This window comes from Caretta caretta, chromosome 9 (genome assembly GCF_965140235.1).
Source record: "Caretta caretta isolate rCarCar2 chromosome 9, rCarCar1.hap1, whole genome shotgun sequence".
NCBI classification, from domain to species: Eukaryota; Metazoa; Chordata; order Testudines; family Cheloniidae; genus Caretta; species Caretta caretta.
Genome location: NC_134214.1, coordinates 88136053 through 88157670, shown reverse-complemented (window position 1 = coordinate 88157670; position 21618 = coordinate 88136053). Strand labels below are relative to the sequence as shown.

The 21618-nt window shown below is 42.2% G+C and overlaps 1 long non-coding RNA gene across 2 annotated transcripts; it reads left to right on the top strand.

Moving 5' to 3' along the window:
• The first annotated feature begins 235 nt into the window (after positions 1-235).
• LOC125642739 (uncharacterized) lies at positions 236-20809 on the top strand. 2 transcript variants are annotated; one of them, XR_007358496.2, is made up of 3 exons: positions 236-633; positions 5243-5349; positions 5969-6280. It is a non-coding gene; the product is annotated as an uncharacterized LOC125642739 (long non-coding RNA). The 2 variants fall into 2 exon arrangements; XR_012670007.1 differs by lacking the exon at positions 5969-6280 and adding an exon at positions 20180-20809 and having other exon boundaries at positions 237-633.
• The last annotated feature ends 809 nt before the right edge of the window (positions 20810-21618 follow it).

Here is a 21618-nt window from a genome sequence, read left to right as displayed (position 1 = left end):
ATCTGACCACATTTCACTCTTCCTCTTTGTTCCTTTCCTGTTCTATTTTACTTTAAATTGTGACTGCATTATTTAATTCTGTAAGGCACTTTGGGATACTCTGTTTGTAAAAAAGCGTATGAAAAGTATGCATCCAATCCTGCAACATTTACTCAGGCCCACTGAAAGGCTGCTTGCATATCTGTCTGAGGAAGTGTGTTTACAGTGAAGGGGGTAGGTCCCTAAAGTTTAATTCTACTGTGTTGAGATGTTTCACTGGTCAGCAACATGCAAGCGCGCACTTCTCCAGTGATGGTGCTTAAGTACTGTAGTTCATCAGGATTATAGCTTAGTGCGTGTGCCAGACACTTTAAGATATTTAACGCCATTGTCATTGGACTAAAATGTAACATTGCACAACATATAGCATTACCTAGCGCTTTGGTGAACAGGCAGTACTCACTGAGCAGGGGGTTGGACTAGATGACCTCCTAAGGTCCCTTCCAACCCTGATTTTCTATGATTCTATGATTGTCTCTTATCCTGCCAGCATCTTTGTTGCTACATTGATTGGAAAAGAAAAAAAAGCAAAGTGGATTTTGCTGAGAAGTTTCCTGAACCACCAACAAACCCCGTTGCCAACGTAACACAAGAGTGAGTATAAAAATAATTACTGGCACAGGCCTGCTGAGAGTTCTGAGTCCACTGTTTATACACTTCTGGATGCAATTGTGCATCTGCTATTGGGTATCCTTGGCTTTCAGGTTTAAGTCTATGGAAGACATTTCACTCTTAAAGATCACAAATGTGTGAGTGGGGGAAAGGGAAGGCCTGGAGGGTTGTTGTTCTATCACCGTTTGTGTTGTGTCTTGTAAGTAAAATGATTATTAAAACGTATATTTTTAAGGGAAAGAACAGACTGTCGCTGTTTATGTGCCAGCTGGGCTGCTTTTCATACAACTACTCTGGAGACACCAATAAACACTTTAATTTCTTTTTCTAATTGCGAAACAGGTTTACAGGAATCAAATGTGGCAGCTGTGTAACTGACAGGTGTCTGTGCTGAAAAAGTACTGCCCAGGCACATGTAAAATGAAAGGAGAAATGATCTCTCCTAATGCCTTCAACTAAAAGTAACTTGTTTTATTAGCCTGGTGCTCGGTAGCACACCCTTGTCTACCAGTGCTGCTGCCACTGACCTCAGATTTTGGGGATTTCACAACATGGTCATTACATTTTAATTTAATTCTTAAACTTGACCTTCAGGAGTGAATTGTTTTCTCTAGGTTTTTAATTCTCCATTCTCCCCTTCCTTCCCCGCAGACACTTAAAAAAACAAAAAGAAAAGAAAAGTTCTGATACTTCAGAATTATAGTAGTGGCTTTCCGAGAGCTGCTTATGGTAATGACATGAAAAACTGGAGGTTTCACCACCATTGATTAATGCAGCATTTTTGACACCCATCATGTTGCCTTATGTATCCTGGTTACTTTACAGTTGTTTTTTGTGCATGATTTACACACTTTGCTGAAGCTGAGGGATTCTGCTAGGATGGAAGAAGTTCCCTGTTTTAGAATGAGAAATCAGGACCACATACAGATAGGGTGACCAGATGCCCCGATTTTATAGGGACAGTCCCGATATTTGGGGCTTTTTCTTATATAGGCCCCTACTACCCCCTACCCCCGTCCCAATTTTTCACACTTGCTATCTGGTCACCGTACATACAGATCACTGCAAACTAAATAAATAAAAAGCTCTGGGCATGTAGCTGATTCTATTTAAACATGTGCATAGCTAGCAATTTGAAATGTGTGTACCCACTGGTCAATACTTGTGCCCCCTTGGCTGTAGTATCTCCATGGTTTCCTGTGATATTGATCATATTGTGTGTAATTGCGGAGGGGGAGGGACGGGACAGTTTCTAATGCCAAAGATGAAGACCTATCACTAACATAGAGGGTGCAGCTAGTTAAATTTTAAGAGCAGATGAAGGACAAAAAGCACCAGCCAAATGCTGCTTCCTGGAAGTAAAACAGAAAATACCTTGGGGCACAGTGACATGAGTATCGCTGTCGACACCCATGCTTTAACTTCTGAATGTTCACAGACTTTTAACTGAGAGGGAATCTGTTTTAAAAATAGACAAAAAATCCCCCCTCCCCAAGCAATCCAGGCACCGTCAATGCTCTCCAGAGGAGTGACACTGTCACTATAAACTGCCCCATTTCTCTTCCCTTTTTGTTTAAAGTGCAGAAAACATAAACAGGCAGCTCTGCAAAAGGAAACGTTACCACGGACCACTTACATGACAAGTCATTGTAATTTCTTGCTCCCCCCCTTTTTTTCTGTGGCTGTGAGAAATGCTGAGGGTGCGTAACTGACAACCAAGATAACGTGTGCCAATGCTTCCTGAATGTCTTTAAAGGGCAGGTTGTAGCTTGCTGCCAATCTGCCTGGATAGGACATACTTTAGTGACACAGGAGCATGCAGGGCAGGTTATAGTAAGGAATCCACAGAATTCTTCTTACATGGTTAAAGTTTGGATCGCTAGACATCTCCTGCCATATGATGATCAGAACTTCTTTAGCAACTCCAAAGGCTGATAAAATGCAGGCCAAATTCTGTGGTGATGTGCAAGGCTGTTGATATTGTGTCAGTAAATGGGTGTAAGGGGCTCTGAGAGCTGTAAATATAAGTGGATGAGGCTGGAATAGAAGAATGAAGCAGAAAAAGCAACTAACTGGAGTGTTTGAGATACACGCTAAAGTAACCACATTATCTCTCACCTCTTTTTAATGCCTCAGTTTGTAAGTTACACCATGTTACACTCCGTGATCTGTGGCTGCTGGGTTGGAGTTGCTTACATCCACTTCCTGATGCATAATAATACACCATCTTACAGAACATCTCTGAATTTGGGGACTGATTGAAAGCCTATTGCGGTGAAAAGGAGCCTTTCCGTTTATTTCAACAGTGTCTGGATCAGGGCTCTCGCTCTTTGTGTTCACAAACGTCTCCTCATTTCTAGCTGTTTCCATGTGATTATAAAGCACATGGCTAGGTCAACTCCTCAGTTATTTAGGGTCCTAACTTTAATTGGGAATATGGCCAACGTTTGCAAGAGAATTAAGACACTGGACATAGATTTCAAAAGATAGTATTAAAACTGCACAGGAAAAGAATGAGCTGGGTTAGAATTATACACCTGCCAAGCAAACAGATTCTTATCTTGGAAACGTTTCCTATGCAAGAAGGGGAGACAATGTGAGCAGACAGTTCTGAGGACACAGTGGCAATGGAGATTCGAGATGCGCAATCTACAGTGTGTAAAACAACACACCTTTGCCTCATTGATCTGCCCTGTTTGAAATGCTTCATTTCCCAACCTTTTCACTCGCCTGGGTCTAGCAGAGAGTCCGGGAAAGGGTTCACAGATGGAATACTGCTGTGCTCCGGTGATCTCTCGCTGATAGAGTAGCCCCTTGAGTTATCAACCAATGCAATTTAGAGAAGACCTGAAGATGATATCCAACAGTTCTGGGAGTGACAGCAGACGGATGGGGTATAAAAGTGATATAAATCCATATTTGATTTAACTTTGCAGCTTCTCTGAATGGAGCCCAGCCTCAGCTGAGGATTCAACCCTTTGGATGTCAAATAAAAGTCAAGTCCAATTCTATCCATGAAAGGATGTACAGTTTTTGCCCTTCCTGTTTCTTCAAGAGGCATCACTTTAGAGGTGGTCTTTCTGAAGAATGTCCCTACGCTCTGAGCCCCATTATGTCACGGCCTGCATGAAGTAGTAGCATAACTCAGGCTTACCTTGCTGTCCAGTAGAAGGGAGTTGCATGACCTCCTGTGTACTGTGAAAATTGGTAAAATTGACCATGTAGTACTTGACTGTCCTTTGCTGCTCAGACTCCAGGAAAGAGACTAAAAAATATTTAACGGAATGAACCATTTCCCAGACAATTGTGAAGTTCTTCAGTGTAATAGGAAAACATTTCCAGGTACAAAATACATTTTTAAAATCATTTTACTAGTGCTGAGTTAATGCTTCTAAAGCACAAAAATTATTTACAGAGATAAAAGTACAGCACTGTAAATCAGCATTGTAAATATAAGCCCTTTCTTGTCACCTGCACTTATCTTGATTTTTAGAGTACTCTGTGGTATTCAGAGTGTTTAACAGGCATTCTGACTCTAACTCATGATTGCAGTGGTACATAAAATAGAAAGATTAGAGTCTCAGTTGCCTGCTTAATATGTAAATATATCCAGTTATGTCTGAGTGCTTTTAATGAAGTAACTTGGACTTCTGTTCCCATATATCACAGGTGATTATGGAAAAAGCACTCTAGATGCCTGTTGGAAACCACAAAATCTAAGATCCTGTTTTTGTTTAAAGTTTCCTATTTTTAAAAATTCTGTAGATTCCTGAGGCTGGGAAGAACCCCAATCCAGGTTGAATTTAATCTTAATTAATCCAAATTTAGCCAGTTATCAGATAGAAATAATATGTCAGGATGTTGTATAATAATCCACGTTATAAATAAAACCTCTCTTTGGCTGTAGTTTACATCTGAAATCTACTGAAAATTATTTGATACCGTGTATGAAAGATTGAAATTAATGTTGTTGCATTAAATGCATGAGTCCCTCTAATATTCTCTGTGTGCTGATGACACACATTCCCAGCCTTTCTACCAGCTAATGGAACGCAATTTCCTTTTGCAGAGCGCCTTTCATCCAAACTGTATCCCTGCATGTTTTACAGGTTTAAACAATATAATTGCACAGATAAAGGAAAAAAAGAGAACCTAGCAGAGAGTACACAAATCAATTCATGTTTCTTAATGCGTGGGGTGAGGCCTTCTAATGTGAGAGACAAGTACTGTTTGAAAGATGGCACTGTTATCTCTGGACCTGGACAAGAGACTGGATTATGCAAGATTTATTGCAGGGCCCCCTGTGGTTAGGATGTGGTTCCCCCTGGAGGTTCAAAGTGCAGTCGCTAGGCCAAATGTGAGCATTGTCCATACAGCTCTACAGTTAGCCCCAATCTTTAATGGGGAGAGGAGCCCATGGTCCCAATATACAATATCTCTGATTTCCAGGGGCCTAGCACTGCAGGCTGTGCCAATGTATTAAAGTTCAGGGTGATTGCAACTTACTCTAGTGTGTACAAACATGTGGCCCTTAAGTTCCCAGCAAGTTGCAGGTGTGGCATTTGGTTAAGTAAAATTTGCTTCCTCTTAGATGACTGGAGCTGTGCTACTGGGGACCAGAGCCCTGCCAGGGGCATGGAGTTGCAGCAAAGAGGCATGGGGCTTCTGCACTGGTGGACCTTTCCTCCTGCAAATCATGTGAGCTTTGCTGGGGGTGTGGATAGGGTCATTCCTACTTCCCAATGGAATGATTATGTGGGGAGCATCGGGGGTGGGGGTGGGGGGGGATCATTGTGCAGGAGATGGTGAGGGAGTAAGGAAGGGAGGGGCGTGTGACTGGTGAAAGGTTCTTGAATACAGGAGATGATGACGTCATTCCAATCCTCAATCTAATTAGCCGGGCTGCCTGTGAAATGTTGCTTGAGGACATCTCCTCTTAGTCAGAGCATTCTTTCATTCTCTCCCTAAAACCACTAGGCTTGTTTTAAACTCACGGCTTGCAAAATAAAGACCATCGTGCTGAATCCCTGGTTGAAAGCAGGAAGGGAAGTTTTGCAGGGGTTGTACAATTCAGTAAGATGCTGCGAGCTGAGCATTAGATAATATCCACGTTTCGGGCTTCGAGCTATAAAGCTGCTCAGCTGCTGCAAGATCTCACAAAGATAAAATGCACTTCAGTGCACTGCTGTCAGAGGAATTTGAAACATTCAAACCCTGTTATATCTCCCCCTTGCTTCTTTCTTTGCTCTTTGAGATATTTCTGAACTTCCGAAGAAAAAGCTGCAACACACACAGCATTTTCTCCTCTTCTCCACAGGCTTTCCTTTTGCTTCATGAGACTGACGGGTGGTTACAGGGAAGACTGGCACCAGCATCTATTATGCCCATTGCAAGACCCGGTTTTCAGTTGCCGATAACTTTGCCAAACTTCAACTGTTTGGGTTGAATTTTTCCATGCCAGGTGTCTGCCTCAGGCTGGTTCGCTGGGGACACTTACAGCCAAAATAGTTCAGCTGTTTCCAGGAACATGGCTAGGGGAAAATACTGTTTTGTTCATGTTTAAAAAAAAAAAAAAAAAAAATTAATAAATAAAAAAAATTCTTGATGTTTTTCTTAAAACAAACAAAAAACCCCCCCACAAAACTCAAGGGGCCCTATGCTTTGGGGCTATTGAAATTTGCCACGGGAGTGGCCTTGTGCAGGCCTTTGTGCTTTCCTGGGAAAATATGCCCTAATTTGGCAATTTGAAGTGTATCCATTTGAAAAATCTGTCACACATTTTCAGTAGCGATTTCTTCGACTTTAGCAGCTAAAATTTCCAAAGATCCCATCGTCACTGAGCATGAGCCATCCCCTCACAGCTCCTGTATGTGACTAGACTGCACGTGTACCATTCCTATAAAGTGAGCCGAGCATGCTTCCTCAAGCAAAGGGCTACAGGGGTGAAGCTGGCCTTTCCCTGTAATGAAAGCTCCTAGCTCATCTCGGTCAGGGTGTGCTGGGCACTGAAACTGAGAGCAAAGAGCCTGCCGCCTTCTGCTCTAACGATCCCCTGGTGGTGCCCAGGCAGTGTGGAGGAGGAAGCTGCCTGACTCAAATGCAAAGAGGATGCGATCTGGACCCCAGGGGGTTGGGGGAGAAGGGAGAGGTGAGTAGGTTGAGATGAGGACCCTGATGAGGGAGACTGGGATTGATATCTGGTGGTGGTGCGAGGAAGGGAAACTAGGACTAGCCTTTGTGGGGAGGCTTAGACTGGAAACTGGGGGTGGAGACTTTGACTGGCTGAGCAAGGAGTCTGGGACTGGGGAAAAGAAGGTGGATGGGGACAGATCTGAGGAGGCTCTGGAGTGTAGGGGAAGAACTGCGATTGACATGGACACTGAGACTGGTCAAGAAGCCCAGAGAGGGAGACTGGGACTGGGACCCAGTAGAGATAGGGAACGTGGCCAGGGTAAAAAGAGTCAAATTGGAAGGGGGACTGGGACCAAGGAAGCCGGTGGGGGGGTGGGAGGAAGGGGGTCTGGGAGTGGCTCTGTAGGGAGACTGGAACTGGGAAGCACAGTCTGGAGGAGTGAGATTAGGATTTATGAAGCAAGTAGACAGGGATTGGGATGAGAAGCCTAAGGAGTGGGAGGCTGGGACTAGGTCAGTGAGGAGAGTGGGACTAGGACAAGGAGAAAGGGATAAAGCTTGGGCAGGGACATGTTGGTGGGGATGAGGCAGAAGGAGTTCAGCTCAGGGAAATGGGCAGAAGTCTGTGCCCATGAGAGAACATTCCCCTCTGGAGCCTGGAATGGAACACAAGCTTTTGGAGTCTCACCATTCCTCTGTTGTCTGCAAATATCTGTGAAACCCACTGGTGAAGTGTGTATCTCATCCCCCTCTAGTGCTGGTCTACATAGAGGATGAAAATCTAGTGTTACAATCAGTTACTCTGTTGGCTCAAATTGCAGAGGTCTGTATGGAGGATCTAAAGGTTCCAACCATGCTGCTGATTCACTGTGGTGTCAATAGGATGCCATGTGATGCAATATCTGCTTTTTGAAAACTGAGTAACTTATCTCCCCAAAAGACGGCATTAAAAAGAACTTTAAGATTGTAAAGTCAAATATGCAGAAGTTAGGAGATGCCAGCAATAAGAATGCTTGTGCAACTTTAATTCAGCCCCTTAGATTGTATAATAATGTGTACACACATTCATTACATTCCCACATATTTTTTCCACAGGATCCCCGCCTCATTCAGTGTACAGGATGGACCTCTGGGATCAATCAGGGGTGTATACTGAAGGAGGCTGTTTGTCTGTAGAGCCACTGTTATTTCAGAAGTTGGAAGGTGTCTTGAACAGGAGGAGAAAGGATGGTCTCATGCTTGAGATGGTTGAATGCATCTTGGAAAACTCAATTCTATTCCTGCCTCTGCCACAGAGTTACTGTGTGATGCTGGGCAAGTCACTTTAAACCAACATTTCACAGGTGGTCACTAATTGTGTGTTCCTCATTTTCTGGGTGCCCAACATGACACCCTGGGGCTGAGCTGCAGAAGTGTTGAGTGCTGCTTGCTGCATCTGAAGCCACTGCATCTGAAGCCAGTGAGAGCTGTGCTTGAATATATAACGTGCTGTAAGATGTGTACTCTGAAAAATCAGATACTAGGTGTGTTATGTTTGGTAATTGGTAAAATTATTGGATTCTTTTGTCCTTAGTGCCTCTGTGCCACAGTTACCCATCTGTAAAATGGGGATAATACCACCCCCACATCTCACAGGAGTGTGGTAAAAATAAATTCATGAATGTTTGTGAAGGCCTCAGATACTATAGTGAAGGGTTCCATAAAGTAACCCATGAGGAAATGAATAATTCTGTCTTCAGAGCAGGGTTTCAATAATGTGCAGTAAATTGGGCCTAGGACCATACACTGAACCATGAGGAGAAAGCAACAGAATGAATAGTTGCTCATTCAGTGAGCACTGTCCATCATTTTAATACATATGCAAAAGGGGGACAAATGAAGGTTGAATAACCGATTCTGGCCTTTCTTAACTGTTGAGTAGATAATGTGTGTGTGTGTGTGTGTAAGTTACATCCAGTGCTACTCTCCTGATGATATTTAGAAGTGACCACCCAATTCAGATGCAAACAAAAACCAAAGACTGAGCTACTTCACCTTGATATGGACATTTTATCTCAATTGCCGATCTAGTTTCAGAGCAGATATTTAATTGTATTGGTGATGTAGTAACGATGATAGCGCCCTTTTATTGCCTGAAAAATTAGGCTAAGATTTTCAAAAGTGACCAGTGATTTTTGGAGCCCAAGTTGGGAAGGTGGTTGTGTCCAATTTTCGGAAAGTCCTGAGCACCCATCCTCTGAAAATCAGGCCCCTTTAAGGAGTGTGTAGTGGGACACCCATAAATTGATAATCTTGGCCCACAGAATGTTCTTCATCAGACTAAATCACAATGGACTGCAGTGATACGGTTGTTTTAGGGTGAACAGAATGAATGTATTATAAATGGGTCAATGGCTGATTATGCTTGCAGCTGTGCAAACATATAAGACCTAGACCCTTGCCTCAAGAAAGATTCAGTAAATCAGTCTACAGAAGAGTTGAATAAAGTGTAATTAACACACTCCTTAAAGTGGGAGAACAGATGGATTGATCAGCACTTGGTTTCTTCGCTTTCTTAAGCCTCCGTTCTAGTTTCGGTTTAGCTAACTGCAGGGTAAGAGAATGCTCATTCTTTGAGATGGGGTGGGTGTGCACATCTCATTTTAGTTGTGCACCAGCTGGAATGCAGAGGTAGGTAGCCTGTACAGCAGTACATGACACGTTGTTACATTTTAACTGCTGGCAACACCGTAAACTTCAGTGGTAGAAAATGGCAGGTAGAGCCAAGAAAAGTGAATATGGAGGATCCTGATAGTCCTAGCAGGTTTTTTAAAAGACGTTCATTTAGAAGCACAAAAGAAATTGGAACTAATCAGCCTGGTACTCAACATTTTAGTCTTGTGTTACGTATTTATTATAGTAGCTCCCATTGACCCCAACTGAGAATGGGGGGCCCCAGCATATTATGTACTGTACAGATATATAATGGGAGACTGTCACTGCCCTGAAGAGCTTACAGTCTGCATAGGCAAGACAGAGAAAAGATTTGCGGGGAAATGGAGGCACAGAGGGATGAAAAGTGCTGCCCAAGGTTACAGTGGCAGAGCTGGGGTTAGAAGAAACCAGTCTCCTGACAGGTTGTTGAGAAATACGTAGTGCTTGAAATTCTCTTTGCCATTTTCCTTTCTTTAATGGTAATTCCACTTGCATAATCCCGCCCCCCCCCCAAAAAAAAAATCTAAATGCAGAAACCAAGAAAGCTTGATTTCTACCAAGGATGCCAAGACCTTCCACTTGAGCAAATTTATTATTTCAGTTCCTTTGATGGCAGGAGAATCCTCTAGTCTAAACACTAACAGATAATATTTTATTGTATTCTGTATGATAAATTAGTTTGAATAGTTATCAGACAGATGTTTAAAACTCTCAGTGCCAATCAAAGCAATTAAACATGAATTAATACTCCATAATTCATACATGGAAATGTCTTATTCTGAATTTAATGTTTTAGAACAAAATGTTATTTAAAAATACTTTAGTATATATAAACTTGGTGATGAGAGTAAAAGTTCTGAAATTGGAATTATACTGGGTTAATTTCTCTGCTCAGAATTCTGATTAGTTTATCAGATTACTCAATGTGATTTATTCCTTTATACTGAAATACTTATCTTCAGCAAGATTATTTGAAGCCTGATTCTGCATGAATCTCATTTTATTACGGTTTATACAGAATGCATTTTTTAGAGTCACCCTTCAGAGTTAAGCTGCACTCTAAAACCCCAGGTCCTTTGTCTGCTTTGTATGGCTGTTCGCAGCAAGGCTCAACCATGGGATGAGGCCAGGGGAGGTGAGTCCTACCGGTGGGTAGGCCACAGCAGCCAATGGCATCCCTCTTTGTTTATTTCAAATACTAGGATTGGCTAGCTGATAAGTGGCCCACCTACAAATGAACGACAGCAAGCAGCGATGGCCCTCTTTTGATCCACCCAGTACCCCTTGCAGGTGCAGAAAGCCAGGCTGCCTCCAGTGTCCTGGTTCCAAATCTCCATTCTCCTCCTGCTGCAAGTTTATTCTCTTGGCCATTGCCTTCCACTTCAGAGATAGGTGGATGACATTTGAGTAGAGAGTGAACTGATGTCTGCAGGTTTGATAGGAGACTATAAAATGCTGTATTAATTTAAGATTTTATTAGGTAACTGTGTGCTCACACCTTTGCCTCTTTTATTTGGGAAGGAGAAAGTTAATCTATAAAATGGATCACTTGCACCTTGATGCTTTTAATTTTTGAGAGGAAATTTCTCCTTTACTTTTGAATTCACTTCTCAAAATCAGAACCAAGGAGAATCCAGTCAGTTAGTAGTTGTATTTTAGGAAAATATCACACTTGGGCAATACAAGGGCTGCTTTCAGTGTACCCTCTGACCTCCAATAAATGGGCATTATGTTCTTTGTTCTTCATGATAAGTGATAAATCTGATTTGGCACTTGTCAGCCAGATACTGCTTGTCAGACATGGCGGCCATTGCTCTTGATGGAGAAACTGGGAGTGTTCTATAAATCACCCCATGAATATCATTTCACTGGTAATGACAGAAAGCTGTCTGATATAGAGAATGTCACTATGGAAACCATGAAATTGTAAATCCTGGCCCCATTGAATTCAGTGGCAAAGCTCCCACCGAAATCAGTGGTGACAGGATTTCACCACACAGCTGAATTCTGTGGCTGATCCAACTCTCCACAATGGAATGGACCCACCTTCTGAATCCAACCCACCCTTGCACCCAAACTTTGGAAATGTTCATCTCCAAGTCCAAACTTCATGGCTCAGGCCCATCTCAGGCTTTTATGAAAGTATCAAGAGCTTGGAACTAAGCATGTCACCGTGACAGTGGAATGCGCTAGGTGGGGCATGAACTTGAAGAACTCAAGAAAAGTTTTTAACTCTCTTATTGTACATTGCTATAATCCATTGTTGCGATCATATATAGTACATTCACTTTGCTGTCATACATCAGTCCATTGATGTATTAATAATTATTTTAACAGAGTAGATCCAGGATTCTATTGAGGAGAGACTGTCCAAAATTTCAATAGTTCCAGCCTGTCTTAAAGCCTTGAGTTCTTTGATGCTATATTATATAAATATACTTAGAAACTGTTCAAGAGCCTGTGGAAATGTTCAGTATTTCTAGCCATGGCTTTATAATTTGACACTGCATTAAAACTCAGCTAAAAAAAAGCAGAAAGCAGTGTCAAACTGTGAAGCTACTGCCTAAAGAGTCAAAAGTCCAGCATTATGGATGTGCATCACAAACTGTCTTAAAACAACTTATTTTTTGTTTCTTAAATTCATTATCTTTCTACATTCATATCCAGCCTTTTAAAGCTTTGTTTGTCTCTTTTATGCTTTACTGGCCAGTTCCCCTTGAATGTTTGTCTTAACCCTCCTACTTCACAACCGTTTTAAAGTACTTGATTAGTTTCAAAAACACACCTGCTTTGCTACATCCAAGCCCCATTAAGGATCTTGCATAAGAGCTAACGAACACAGCAGAGGACTTGTGCACGTGCAGCCGGGTTGGTGACTCACCACGTAGAGATGGAAAAAGAGGAATGTATGCATGCTATGTAATTCGGTGCAACAGTAACTTCCTGCAGGGTAGTTAATGAATTGCTGGAAGGCAGCATATGCTTGACCAATATTGAAAGGAGAGTGAGCATCCTCAATCTCAAAGTCAAAGAAAGTTGAGGATCTCTCAGAAGTAGATCAGGATCTTGCATGACTGAGTTCTCAGATGTGAACTAAGCCTATTCTGGTCTGCCTTTAAGTATAAATATTTTGACCCATATCGAAGTACAAAACAAACTCAAGGACTGAGTTCCAGCTCATCAAAACCTCTCTTACTATGCTGGAGGTGTTTTAAACAAATCACAAACTTATTCCAGGTATATTGGAAAGTACAGAACTGTAGAGACACATGTTGCTGCTTCCTTTAACAGAAAACACTGTTATTTGCCTGGATCTGCCCATTTGAGAAGTCAGTGAGACACTCTCTAGTTAAGCAGGTGCTTCTACTTATCAGGTATTTGCATTGCTTGCTAGTGCAAATACAAACTAACTATGAAAGTAAAGAAATCACTTCAGCTGTGACACGGGCAGAAGGACTTGTTATTAAGTTGTTTATACATTCCAAAAACTAGTTAAATGTTTGTCAGAGAAGAAGGTGTGCTGACAATGTTGCTTGATGCATATTTCAAGGGCAGAAATGAAGCCATGCTTCCATATTTTGCAGACATAAATCACCAGGAAGATTGTCATAAAAGGCTGCACTCCATGACATTGTCTTCAATTGGTTAGTCTCTAAGGTGCCACAAGTACTCCTTTTCTTTTTGCGAATACAGACTAACACGGCTGCTACTCTGAAACCATTCTTCCTCTCTGGCTCTCGTATGAAGGAAAAGTACATCTCTTGAACTAGGATCTGTTCCTGGGCTATTCCAAAGTAGCGGCCATGGGGGAGGACAAGGAAAATTACAGATAGAACCAGCCTCAGCAGTGGTAAAAATGTTAGTACATCATTTTGAATTCATGAGTGCAATTGTAACCCACTTAGATAAGGATGACATAGAGGTTCACAGCTGTTTTCACATGAGTTTTAAGACACTTTATTCTCTTTGCAAAGTGAGCTCCTTAATAAGGTTGTGTTTATTTATCTGGCTTTTGGCATGAGATAAAATGAAGTTATACCAAATCTCAGTACATAAACCCTAACAAGTGTATCAGACGCTCATAGATTGTAAAGCAAAATAACTGCAGTGACATCGTGGTTAAACTGAAGTGGAGGCATCAAAATATGTCTAAAATTAAACCCTGAGCAAGGTTACTTAGAGGCTAGAATCAGTCAAAGATGACGATGGCTCTAAGCATTTTAACCTCACAGACCTGCTACAGCTGCGGCCTGGGCCCCAGTGATCTAATAATAGTGCTGCACGGAAGCACGAATGCAGCTTGTGAAACTCATCCTCTTGGTTTGTCATCTAGTGGAGGGATAGGACAACTGTGGTGGTAATGCAATCAGCACAGAGCTGATCACATCGCTCGAGATAGATGCCTACCAGCTCTCAAAGGGCACAGGAGATAGGAAGGAAATTCCATCCAGTTCTTTTTTGTCTCACTCTTAGTCATCATGGAACTGAGACTCTCAGGTGGGTGGGATGAGTTACAAAGGAAAATAAATGAGGTAAATCTCTGAATCCTATATGAGGTAAATCTCTGAATCTTACACACAGACATCTTCAGTACGGTTAAGGGGGAAAGAACTGGCTGAAACCCACACTCTTGGTGTGAACCATGATCTAATACTGACCCCAAAGTATCCAGTAATTAATATGAGGCCACGGATTTTAAAAACAATTGAATTTGAATAACCCACACTACAAATACATTTAATCACAACACCAAGCTCTCCAGCTAGCAGTTGTCAGGAATCTCTACTAAACCTCCTGTTACAGTGAAGATCATTCACTCCTACTTCCCTGTATGCGTTTTACATGTGCTGGACAAACTAAGAGTCAGGCAAAAAGGGACTGTGAAGCAACAAAATGGAAGGGTATGTTTTACATTTCCACCCTGCTCTCTGCCTTCTTCTCCACCTGCAGTGTCATGCCTCAAGAAAAGCCCGCTGGATACTTTTCAACATCACAAATATTTAGACACCATCCCCCTGGGTGGTGGTGCAGGAATGGAAAAAAATTGCCAGGCATCTCTGAGAGATCAATAATACCCTACAGGAAATTAAATAATCCTTTATTAATCTGATTAATAAGCCTGATACATGGAGGAACTGATCAACGACATGGAAAATAAAATGCATGCCCTGCAGCAAAGAATGTCAGCTATGGAAATGGAAGTGTCTTTACTTTTATCCAAAATAAATAATCTTGCAAATGAGGCTAGGAGACCAAAATGACTTCTGGGGCTTATCAAAGGGCTCCGTGGAGGGGGATACTTGCCACTATTTTTGGAAAGCAATTACACAATCACTTGGGAACTGGTACTTTCCCCATATTCATGCAACAATAGGAAGCACAGAGATTTGTCTTTACCTTCTGATAATGGACCCACATTAACGCAAGGTATGTAAGTGCTTTAAGCACATGAGTAATCCCATGGTACTACTAAATTTTGGCTTTGCAGAACGAGCGTCCTAAAAACCACTGGAAATGGAACAGAATGAGGTTTCCTATTGTAATGATAAAGGGAGGAACAAGGAGAAATATCTGTAGGGGGATATAGCTTGCTGGCAGTGAGTTGTAATAACATAGTATTTTCATTTCTGGGGCTTTGCCACCTCGGCTGCCACAGCATACAGAAAATTCATGGGAGCAATGGCTTTCCTGGGACTGTTTATGAGAAGACTGGACTAATCCAGTGTAGGGTCATTGGTGGGGTGTTGTTTTATGTGGGGAATTTTTTTTTTTAGTGGGTCTGGCCCTCAGTTGTATTAATTTGTCCAGGAAGGGTTGACCACTGCAAGCAGAATTCATTTGAGGCAATTGAATTAACTAACTAAAGTTTAGTTTTGAGGCTGGATTTGAGCTTTGGAAGAGGTACTGTCAGCCAGCACAGGGCAGAGCTGAGTTATATGACTCTCATGGGCATTGCTTTTCTAAACCCATGCTTTCCTTTTCATTTGGACAGGATGACAAGTGGATTTTGTTAAGTGGTTCCTTTTCTCTCTGCTTTGTTTCTATTATTTTGGGTGCTTGGTTGATTTTTGCTCTGATGAAGTTGACATTTTAGGGTCACCTCTCTCATGTGAACCTCCCTATTTGAAACCTAATTCTGTAGAATCACAACAACATTTAATGTCTTTAAACTTGTCAACTGCAGCAGGACCAGAGGGACTTTGAGGTCAACTCAGCTCAGCAATGCTCAGCTCTTGCTCCCAGGTACTCACTTTTGCAATTGAGTCATGCTCAAAACTATTAAAATCCCACTCCCTGTTAAACACTGGAGAAGAGTGAACTCAAATGGGGGTCTGCTGTGTGCTCCGCAAACTCTTACTGGATCCTGACGCTCAGGCCTGGAAAAGCCCAGCTGGGTGTCACCAAATATGAAGGTTCTGCAGTAAGGAATTAGTGTATTATTGTGCTACCAATGTGAGAGGCAGAATAGAATCCAGCTCATCCTGCCATGGCTGTGTTGGGTCTGCAGTGCTAGCCAGGCAGTACTGCTAACTTATTTCAGACAGTAAAATAAAAAGATATGATTCTCAATACATCCAGGGGCCACAATTGTGGAGTAATCCATGTTGCCGACTCTTGCAATGTTCCTTAAACTCCAGCTCCTCAAGTCCTGTGATTACGTGAGAATTTTAGCTTTTACTTTTAAAAAGTATGTTTCTTGCTCTGCTGGTTGCAGAAAAATGCCTGGAAACGTGACCTGAGGGCCACCGAAAGGCTCATTGATCAAAAGGCAAAAGGAAAAGAACCCTCAATGTATTATTTTTTAAGAATCTCATGATTTTTAACCCAGTCATGATTTTTGACGAGGCTAACTCATGATTTCTGAATGCTTGGGACTGGCAGTACTGAGTAATACCATGTTAAAAATAGCCAGTTTTCTGACCATAAATGCATGTTAAGGTCGCATCCAAAAGACCCTTAGACATAGTAAATCACATAGTACTGAGTTTATCTATCTGGGAGGGCTTGAAGGGCTACATCTGTTAGGATTGTGGTTCCAGAGAGTCTTAGCATTTTAGACCAGATACTTCAATTTCTAATTGATTCCTTTCAATTTTCTTTTAATTTTTAGTTTTTCCAGGAGAGGTTCTATAACAATGCATTGCGGCACTTAAGTAGGGCCAGAGTTAAGAGTGCACAGTAGTACCATTGAAATCAGTGGGTCTGTGAATTTAGAAAGGTACTACTCAAAGTGAATGATGGTGGCATCTTTGGGCTGATAATGCTTCCAATTTCAAATCACTCTAACTCAACACATTAACTCATCAATTTATCAGCCACACCTTCAGCTCTGCTTTCATTTTGTTTCTAGCTCAATAGACAAATGTGATTCTAATTCCTACGTCCTCTTTAATATAAGGTACTGTACACAGTTTGGTAAAACTGGGACAAGATGGCAGGTTTGCAAAGTGAGAGATGGATTTGACAGTCTTCTCTCTTTCTGCTAAGGTGTGTTCGCACCAGGCTGTAATCATAGTGAAAGACATGCTTGATTGAAATTAATCTTTCACTTACTCTAGAGAGTGTCTTTGTTAGGTGGAAATGAAGAACTATGTGTAACCGGTAAAAATGTTTGTTGAAAATTTAGCCTTTTAATATTGAGTACGGAGATTCTGTTATGTTATACAAGCATGTTTTCAGATTAGATTCATTGGAAGCTTATCATTATAACTGATTTATTTTTAAATGGGTTTTCCGTAAAGCAATATTCAGAGGTTAGGGAGAATACATTTTAGACTATGGTGAGAAATGTCACATACTACTGTTGCAGACTAAGACGTGGCTTTGAGACTGTATGTGAGAGATGGTAAAAGTGACTCATTTTTGTAATACACAAGGTGTAATCCTAACTGAATGGGGTTTATAGGCATCAGCCATATGGCAATCAGTGTTTGTCAGGCTATGAAAGATGACATTTCAAACTATCAGGGGAATATTGACCAATCTTTCCCATTTTGAGTACAATTTATTGAAGCAATTGACTGGCAGGAGGACAGCTTTTAACAACAACATCAGGAAAAAAATAACGTAATCCAGGCAGGTTTCTGATATATGATGACCTATAAAAAGGTGTGAGGAAGGCTGAATGGATACTTTGCCACTGGTGATAAACAAGGAAGAGGAATGTTGGAATAGATGTTTAGCACCTGTCCATATTATGAGAAGATTAGAGGGCAGCAGCTAATTTTCAGATAAGTATATGGGGCTAAATTCACTCCACAACACCAACTAACTTTAACAGGAATTGCATCCACTTGCACAAGGCTGAATTTGGTCCATACTCTGACACTTTGGGGAGGACTTATCTACATATGACTTGATGTTTGATGTTATATACTCTCTGTATGTATCTATATCAAACGAAATTCTTGCACCTAGCAGAGAGCTAACAATGGAGGGTCATTAACCTTGATGATTATCCATTCAAATGAAGCACCCTTAGACAGAGAGCTGGCCACCAGAAAAACCCATTTTTTCAAGTCTAGATTCTAGGTGGGTGGTGATCAAGTAACAGATTACCCGATGGGGATTTTGACGTTGATCTTGGGAGTGGAAGCCTGACCACCTAGCAAAGGGGAGTGGAAGCCTATAAAAAGATGGTTCTCTCACTGGCCATTTTAGGGAGAACATAACAGATCAGAACTAAGAGACAAGGCTGTGCAGGAGGAGAAGAGAAAGGGCCCTAGAGAATTATGTCCTAATCCAAAAAACACTTGAGTTCTTTTTCCTTTGTTGTTCTTTGTATTAGGAAAGGTGAGTTTCTTTTTTGGGGACTGCCAGCCACACCTCTTTTTCTTCTGTCTCGCTCTCTCAATTTTAATAATTTGCTCTCATGCTCACTGGAAAAAGAGAGCGAAGTGACAATAGCTAGCATTTTGTAATTTTGTTCACACACTGACTAATGTGTTAGTCCCTCAAACCATGGCCTCAGTATCCCTAATCTCTCCCAACATACATGTGCTACTACACACAGCATGTAACCATTAGTAGCTAAGGGTCTTGACCCTACTCCTGAGAAACTCGATCGCAAAACTCCCATTGGCTTCAACGGCACCAGATCAAACTTTAACACAGGGGGTTCTGTTAGCAGAGATGTAGCAGTATATTACAATAAAACCTTAAAAAACCTGTCTTTTATGATCCCTTTTTAAAAGATATAGTCATCTTAAAATATGTTGATCCCAAAATAAGTGAAAATTGTAACTTTTTTTTAAGGGCATGATCCAATTCAGTGGAAGTTGAAGGGGGACTTAAACAATTTGTAGGATTAAGCCCTTAGAAAAGTCTGCTTTTATTTCTCATGTTGGCTAAGTTCTTTTTCTTTTACAAAGGATACTGTTACTGTAAGGAGGACATTTGGTTGATCATAGCTTTAGGCCTTTCACAAAAATTGTCACATAGTGCACTAAAGGCAACCTTTCTCACATAGTAGATCACTGCAATTAATTGTTTAGACACATAATTTTACCACAGGGAAAGAACATATCATTATGTTGATTGGGCAAGGATGCATTATTAATGGTCTGAATTGGCTCATAGTCAAAGGACACAAACCAGCAATTCCTGTTGAAGCATCACACCAAGATTTGTAGCTGTATAATGATATTCTGCTGTTGCAATATTATTAAGATTCTCTCCGTGCAACTTGTAAGAATTGAGCCTTAATTAAACTTGATTTCCCCCCCCCCAAACATGAGATCATTTAATTTCTTTGTTACTGTGCTGCATTTACCCTTTTCCCCCCTAGCAATCTGCTAAGATTTCAGATAGCTAGCTTTTCACTATGTACTGTTGAGTGGTCAACAGTTTTACACTTAAAAAAACAAAGTGGATGACCTTGACTTGTACAGAGATTAAATGCTACTCCATTTAGAGCTGTTGGTATCCTTTTCTTCCAAGAAGTCATCTTGAAAAAGAAAAAAGGAGTTTATGAAGGATGTTACAGGATTTTGCAGAGTGGAAGTCAAAAGAGTGGTCATATTCTAACATTTATTTATTCTCTGCGCAGTGTAGAGGAAGCAATTTTATAGCTATTCTTAAATTGTACAGGATCCTTTCTGTGAATTAATTACCATGCAATATAATACAATTCAGGTCTTGTATCTTTCAAGCAAATGTATTCTAAAGCATTTTGGTGCTGATTACAATCTATATATACAAATAAGTGCACTTTGGAGGGTACAGTACATCAAACGAGTAACGTCTGTAGACATGATAGGGCAGGATGAAAGGGGGTGGAATGAGTATGTTTCAAAGAGAATAACTGAGAACAAACAGGTTTTTTTGTTGGTTTGTTTTTCGGTAGAGAGAGAAGTCATAGGACAGAGAGAAGATGTGGGTCTTGAGATGCAATATGAAGATTTTATTCCAGATGGACTCTATTAACTGTACCATAAGGCACTGCAGAGTCTCTAAGTATGATACATTTTCCATATATTAGGTTTCAGAGGAACAGCCGTGTTAGTCTGTATTCGCAAAAAGAAAAGGAGTACTTGTGGCACCTTAGAGACTAACCAATTTATTTGAGCATGAGCTTTCGTGAGCTACGCTCACGAAAGCTCATGCTCAAATAAATTGGTTAGTCTCTAAGGTGCCACAAGTACTCCTTTTCATTTTCCATATATTGTGTTTTATTAATGATCATTCTTTTGTTTGTTTCTAGGCACCAAAGGCTCCCATGATCCCAGCGGACAATGAGCTACTTCATATACATTGAATATGAAGGTACACACTGTTGGCTGGCAGCAGGGAGAAGGCTAAGCTGCACAGCGGTTCTCAAACTTCATTGCACCGTGACTCCCTTCTGACAACAAAAATTACTACCTGACCCCACAAGAGGGAATCAAAGCCTGAGCCTGCCTTTGCCCTGCTGCCCTGGGCAGGGGGCTAAGGCCAAAGCCCGAGTCCCACCGCCCCAGGTTGGGGAGGGGGAAGGGCAAAGCCAAAGCCCAACGATTTCACCCCTGGGCAGGGGTCCTGTAATCTGAGACCCACCACCCAGGCTGAAGCTGAAACACGAGCCTTACTGCTCAGGGCTGAAGCCCTGGGGTTTTAGCTTCGGGCTCAGGCTTCCGGCCTCGGACCCCAGCAATAACAACAGCCCGGATGACCCCATTAAAATGGGGATGCGACCAGTGTTCCCTCTAATTTTTTTACACGCATGTGTGGAATGAATTTTGTTATGTGCACCAATATGGAGGGGACGAGTGACACATCACCTTCATATTGGTGCACATAGCAAAATTCGTGGGGTGGGGCCGAGGGGTTCGGCGCGTGAGAGTGGGCTCAGGAATGGGGCAGAGGCTTGTGGTGCGGGGGCAGAGGGTTCCAGGGAGGGGTTTGGGGTGTGGGCTCTGGGGTGGGGCTGGGGATGTGGTTTTTGGGGTGCAGGCTGCCCGGTGCTGCGGTGGGGAGAGGGGACTCCCCCATAGCCATCTCTCACCGCAGTAGCTCAGGGCACAGACAGCAGCGCCTCTCCCCAGCTGCAGCAGCTCCGGTGGGCCGGGGCTGGGCTGAGGGAGGGGCTCCTCTCCCCTGGCTGCAGCAAGTCCAGGCAGGTCCTTGTTAGGGCCGGGGGCGGGGCGCCTCTCCCCACTGCGTCAGATCTGCCCTGGGAGAGCGGCATCTCTCCCCGCTGCAGCCCTGAGCCTCCGCGCGGGGCTTAATAGGCAGCCGTGCAGCTTAGAGGGAACTTAGGTTGAGACCCTCTTTGGGGTCCTGACCCACAGTTTGAGAACCGCCACGCTATTCTGAAGAGTCTGGTTGGAAACTCAGCACATTTGGCCAATGCACGTTGGTGGGCAGCTCCCACATGAAATTCCATTTCCCCACTGAATTTTCTACTTACAAGCATATATTTGCTGGGGGTTGCTGCTCCTCCAATCTAATGATGCTGACTGCCAATATCCAACCGAACTTCATGGTTACTGCTTAAGTTTTATCAGCTTGGCCTCATTACAGAAGATTGTAGTTCCATTCGAACTTGAAATTTCACAGACTGACTATTCTGGCGAGATACCTAAATGGAAAAGAACGTTGTGTCATATCCCATTACGAGCCTTGGGCGACAGTGATTTTCCCCCCGCCATCAGTATTGACTCA